This window comes from Vombatus ursinus, unplaced genomic scaffold (genome assembly GCF_900497805.2).
Source record: "Vombatus ursinus unplaced genomic scaffold, bare-nosed wombat genome assembly UNPS02014798.1, whole genome shotgun sequence".
Classification (NCBI taxonomy): Eukaryota; Metazoa; Chordata; class Mammalia; order Diprotodontia; family Vombatidae; genus Vombatus; species Vombatus ursinus.
Genome location: NW_020954576.1, coordinates 65,429,025 through 65,435,024, shown reverse-complemented (window position 1 = coordinate 65,435,024; position 6,000 = coordinate 65,429,025). Strand labels below are relative to the sequence as shown.

General features: G+C 40.5%; 1 protein-coding gene across 1 annotated transcript in view; it reads left to right on the top strand.

Moving 5' to 3' along the window:
* Positions 1–5,332: 5,332 nt before the first annotated feature.
* LOC114049583 (lysosomal-trafficking regulator-like) overlaps positions 5,333–6,000 on the top strand; it is a 247,660-nt gene continuing 246,992 nt past the window's right edge. The window contains exon 1 of the mRNA XM_027870837.1: positions 5,333–5,543. The gene's annotated coding sequence lies outside the window, so the exon portion shown is untranslated. The remainder of the gene's footprint in view (positions 5,544–6,000) is intronic.

Here is a 6,000-nt window from a genome sequence, read left to right as displayed (position 1 = left end):
AAGATGAAGTACTGGACTATGTAAGGAACACACAAAAAAGTGTGTGGGGGGAAGTGGGAGGTAATGTGTAATACTTAGACCTACATGAGCTATCTAAAATATGAATTGCCTCTACAAAGAGGAGAGCCAAAGGCAATACCTGTACTTCCAACATCTTAGCTTGAGGTGTGGGAGGAGGATGCAGGTCCTGGGAGCAGACTGTGATGCTAGGTGCTCTTTCCTCTAGCATTTGAAAGGGATATCAGGCTAGAATTACATACATCCATTCATCAAGTATTTATAGACTAGAGGTTGAAAAATTCAGAAGACAAACCGCTTCTCTGATCATTTTTAAGGAGGACCTTAGTCTTTAGGTCATACTTGCCAACTCCTTCACACCAAACATTGGTTACACAAAAGAATACCATAAATAGTGAATACTGAAAAACTCATTTATAATGAATTCAGTATTCTCCCTGTCTGAAAAAGCCAAGAAACTGCTAAAAATCCCCTGGGTCATCCTATTAAAGGATGGACTTCAGTTAGTCAATAAACATTTATTAAGCACTTATATATGCCAGGCACTGTGCTAAGTCCTGGGGATATAAAAAGAGGCAAAAGGTATTCCTTATCAAGCAGTTTATAATCTAAGAGGGGAGACCATAAACAAACAAATACTGTACAAATATTGTCCTATATATAGGACAAATTGAAAGTACACAAGAGAGGGAAGGCACTAGAATTAAGGGTAGGAAAAATCTTCCTGTAGAAGATGGGATTTCAGTTGAGTCTTAAAGGAAGCCAGGGAAACCAAGAGACAGAGAAGGAAAGCACTCCAGGCATAGCAGATAGCTAGAGAATGCCCAGGGTCAAAAGATGGAGTGTTGTAAAACATCAGAGGCCAGGATGGAATAGTACATGGAAAGGTGTAAGGTGTAAGAATACTGGAAAGGCAGGAAGGCTTTGAATACCAAACAGAGAATTTTGTATTTGATCCTGCAGGTAATAGGGAGACATTGGAGTTTATTGATTGAAGGGGGTGATGTGATTGGACCTATGTGTTAAGAAAATGATTTTGGTGAGTAAATGGAGGATGAATTGGAATTGGAGAGAGTTGAGGCAGACAGATTCACTAGTGGGCTATTAAAATAGTCCAGGGGTGAAGTGATGAGAGCCTGCAATAGGGTAGAAGCAATGACAGAAGAGAGAAGGGGAATTAGATGAAATGTAATGAAGATAAAATTCACAGAACTTGACATTATATTGGATATTGGGGCAGTGGTGAGAAATAGTGAGGAGTTGAGGATGACATCTGGGTTATGAGGCTGTGGGACTGGGAGGGTAGTGTTGCAATTTATATTAATAGAGAAGACAGGGAAGGGAATGAGAGGAGGGTTTCTGGGGAGAGATGCTAATTCAGTTTTGGATATGTTGAGTTTAACATGTCTAATGAACATCCACTTCATGATGTCTGAAAGGCAATTGGAGATGCAAGATTGTAGGTCAGCAGAGAGGTTGGGTCTGGACAGGTAGATTTAAGAGTGGTCAACATAAAGATGGCAATTAAATCCATGAAAGCTGACAAGATCACTAAGTGAAAATGAAAGAGGGAGAAGAGAAAAGGGCCCAGGATAAACACTGGGACACTCATAGTTAGAAGGCATAATCTAGATGAGTATCCAGGAAAGGAGTGTGAGAAGGAATAATCAGGTGGAGGAGAACCATGAGAGAGTGGTGTCCCAAAAACCTAAAGAGAAGAGAGTATCAAGGAGAAGAGGGTGATCAACAGTGTCAAAGGCTACAGACAGGTAAAAAAGAATGAGGATTAAGAAAAAGCCACTGGATTTGGCAACTAAGAAATCATTATTAACTTTGGAAAGAGCAACTTCATTGGAATGATGAGGTCAGGAAGCCAGGTTGCAAGTTAAGAAGAGAATGAGAAGAGAGAAAGTAGATTATAGATTAACTTTTTAAGGAGTTTAGCTACAGAGGGCAGAAGAGATATAGGACAATAATTAGTGAGGGTAGATCAAATGACGGATTTTTTTTCAGGATGGGAGAGACATGGACACGTTTGTAGGCAGTAAAGAATGAGCCAATAAATAGGGAAAGATTGAAAATAAGTGATAGGGTGAGGATGACAGAGGGGGCAATCTGTTGAAAGAGAGAGGATGGAATGAGATCATTTGAGAAGGTTGAGGGATTAGCTTTGGTAAGCATTTAAAGTCACCTTATCATGTGAGACGAGAATGAAGGAGGAAATAGTGGCAGAAGACAAATGAGTGATATGAGATGAAAAGAGGGAGCTGATAGTAAATGGTCTTAATTTTTTTTGTAAATTATGAGGCAAAGTTTTCAGCTGAGAGGCTGAAGGTAGAGGGAGCCATGGGAGATTTAAGGAGAGATGAAAAGTTTGGTAAAGCCACTATAGAGAGTAGAATAATGAGTTGATGAGGAAGATATAGTGAGATTGCCTAGCAGCAATGGGGGGCCCAGTTGAGATCATATAACATAAATTTGTAGTGGATCCAATCAGAATGGTTGTGTGATTTTCTCCACCTTTGCTGATCAGAACATACATAGGAGAGAAGGCAGCAGATGGTGGGAGCGATCCACGACCGAGGCTTGGCAGGGTACAATGGGTTTAATGATAAGGGGGCTAGGGACTCAAGAGAAGAAGATAGTGTAGAATTGAATTGGTTCATTAAGGGCACAAGATGGGGAAAAGAGGAGAGAGTGGTTAGTGCAGGGTAGATGGCCGGGGATAGAATTGAGGGTTCACAGGATTGGAGGTCAGAGTATGGATGAAGAACAGGATTAAGTAAGGAAAGGCAGATGGAGAGGTGGAAAGCCAATAGATTGTAATTGGATGAGGGAATTTCTAATTCTTAAACATGGAAGTGGCACATTTGTGGGTGATGGAAAGATCAAGACTGTGACCATCTTTGTGTCTGGCTGAAGTGGGGTAGAAGATGAGGTCATGAGAAGCGAGTGGGTTGAAGAACTGAGTGATTAGGGTATTTGAAGGTGGATCAATATGTATGTTGAAGTCCCCTGGTATGAGAGAAGAAGTTATGGAAGAAAGAAAAATTTTGAGCCATGTACGAAACTAATTGAGGAAGGAAAGGAAGTGACCTAGAGATCTGTAGACAACTTCCACCAGGCTTTTGATTGAGTGGTAAAGATAATGTGAACCTCAAAAGATGGAGACAGGGAGAGAACCTAGAAGTAGTAATAAAGAAGTAGCAAGAAGTATTCTATTTCCCCCTCATCAACCAGTGAGGAATAAATAAAGGTGCAGTTAATACTGGAAAGTGTGGCCAAGGAGATGGTGGTGTCATGGTGGGAAGACGGGAGTCAGTTTTCATTCTAATGGTTAGACCATTATAATGGTTAGAACATCAACTAGCCCCCAGTTCCTAGGAATCTCTCTCTCCTCAGCTTTGAATCAGCACCAGTCCCCAGATCAGGTTCCTGCTTCCTCCTCCCAATTCTTGATCTTGCTTGACCTAGATAAGAACACTATAAAAACTCATCAGATTTTTACCAATGCATGCTAGCATGCCCCCTTCTTCCCTGACCTGTTTCCATTGTCTCTTACTGCTCTTTCTTACTGTATTTCCCCTCAATAAAGCTGTCTTGATTTTCTTTCTCCCTGCTGACTCTGCCTTTTTGTGTGCTCCATGTTTCCCTGTACTGAACCTTGGAATTCTAAACCAATCCCAAAAGCAGTAAGATACCATTTATCCAAGCAAACAACAATCAAAAATAGAAATTACACAGATTAGACTATATCAAAGAATATGCAACCATGAATTAGCTCTTTATTTGGGAGAGAAATGAGGTCCCAGCTCAAACTAGTAGAGAGAGAGAGAACAATCTCACCCAGAAGGATGTCTATTTTTAATAATCTTTAGAATTTCAGGTGAAACCAAAGACATGGAGGGGGCCAGCTTCACATGCATATATACCATTCCAATATCCTCTCTTTCTATACTGCCTCCCTAGAAGGTCATTTGTCTACATGTATCTCCAAAGAATCTCTGGAACCAACTCAGTAGGTCCCTTATACGCATCATCATGCTTAGCATTCTCTGTAACAATCAAAAGTCACGTCTTTCTCCACAGACAGTACCAAACACTGGGCTATCTCTTCCCTACCCTACTTGAATAGGATATGAGTTACATGAGCATATGTATAAACAAATTGTATGTACAAATTGTGTGGGTAACCTTTTGAACAAGGGAGGCTATCACATCATTGGAGGTCTTTAAATGGAGGCCAGGTAATCCCTGAATAGGGATCTTATAGATAGAACCCATGATTTGGAGAGGAATTGAACTCAAAAACCTTTGAGACATCACTTAACTTTCAGTTTCTATTATTCTATGGAGAGCACTTAGTTAATATAAAACCTTGGTTGAAGAAGTCAGAGTCACTCATGTGGGAAGAAAGGAGCTGATGGCTGCTTTTGATTTTATTTTTCAAATAAAGAAACAAAACACCTTAAGGAAGAATGAGTGGGAGAGAGTTAACATACGGCAAATAAAAGCATAAAATTAGCTTGGTAAGAGTAAGTAACCAAGTGACTGAATCACAGTGACCTGGTTCAAGAAATAGAATTTCAATGCCTTTTTCAGGACCATGCTATCATCATTCGTTAATTGAGCATAATTTTCTGTGCATGAATGATCTTAGATGTCTCCCCTACTTTAGAGTAATCAGGAAGATATGAATTATCAATAAGAGTCGTGACGAGAATCATCTACTTGAAATCCATGTTGCTCCTTTCACTGTAAAGGCATTGGACTGGATTTGCCAAATTGCCCATGTGATTATTGCTTGGCTGTCTTCCAAAAAGCAAAGGCTTTTGGTCTTTGAGATGATCATTTTCCTTTCTCGGTGACCCTGAGACTTCCTGACATCACCAAAAGAAAAATCTGTTGAAGGCTGATAAAATGCAATTCCTAACAATAATTTTTCCTTTTGTTCTTAGGTTTTGATACTATCAGGCTAAATTATTGTGGGTGGTATTGACAGTTAACACACCAGTTTTTTTAAAAGGTGTCTTCCTTTCTTTTATGTTAATGAGGCATTTGTAAAGAGCATTGACTTGACTTTGCCCTATGTCAGTATTGGGGGGGAGTGAGCTTGTATTCTGTGGCTCTTTTGCCATGCAGAGTTGCTTCTCTGGCTTCTGAGAGAGCCTCTTAACTCAGTTGCATCATAAGGGTGCTGCAAAATTTGTCATTGCAGTTCAACAGTAGTTCAGGCTGTTTGACTGAACTGTGTGCATTTCTAAAATGACCGGAGAATAATACGACCCTGAGTCAGCTGAACAGACGTCAGAAGTTAACTACTAGCAAATTGCTGATTTTGTTCAATAGAATGATGGCAGCAGGTTTCACTGCAGCTAGCTGGGCAGATGCATCCTCTCTGCTAATTGTCCTGCAGTGAAGACAATACAAAGTGGTAATCAGAAGGGAGAAATCCTGGCTGTGTTAGAAGACCTCCTACTTGACCAAGGTTCTCCTGGTACCCGAAAAGTACAATCACAGTGAAGGTATGGTGAAGAGTTTTTAAAATTTCATTTTTAAAGTCTTAATTCTTCTCAAGTGCCATCAGGGAACTTTGGCAGCTTTGTGGGAGAGGTAGGACAGAGGAGACACAAAACTGTAACTAGGTAGGATGGGTCAAAAAAGGGATTTGTCCCAGAGTACTGAAATTTAGATGATGCTGACACTTTCTGCAGCCTAGAAACAACTGAGTTTGGCATGTATTTAGTGAGATTGATTAGTAGAAGCAGGAAGCTACTAAATTGTCTTCTTTGCTGCAACCACACCTCAGTTGAGTCCCTCTGCCGCATAAACTTTTTCCCATGGTCTCACCAGCATTGGCCTTGAGTGGTCTTGGGATCTTCCCTCTTCTCCCTTCAAGTGTATTGCCCTAAGGGACCATGGGCAAATTTGGCATCAAGGGAACTAGTTTGCTTGCCTGCTTGTATAAGGAAATGTCTGTCC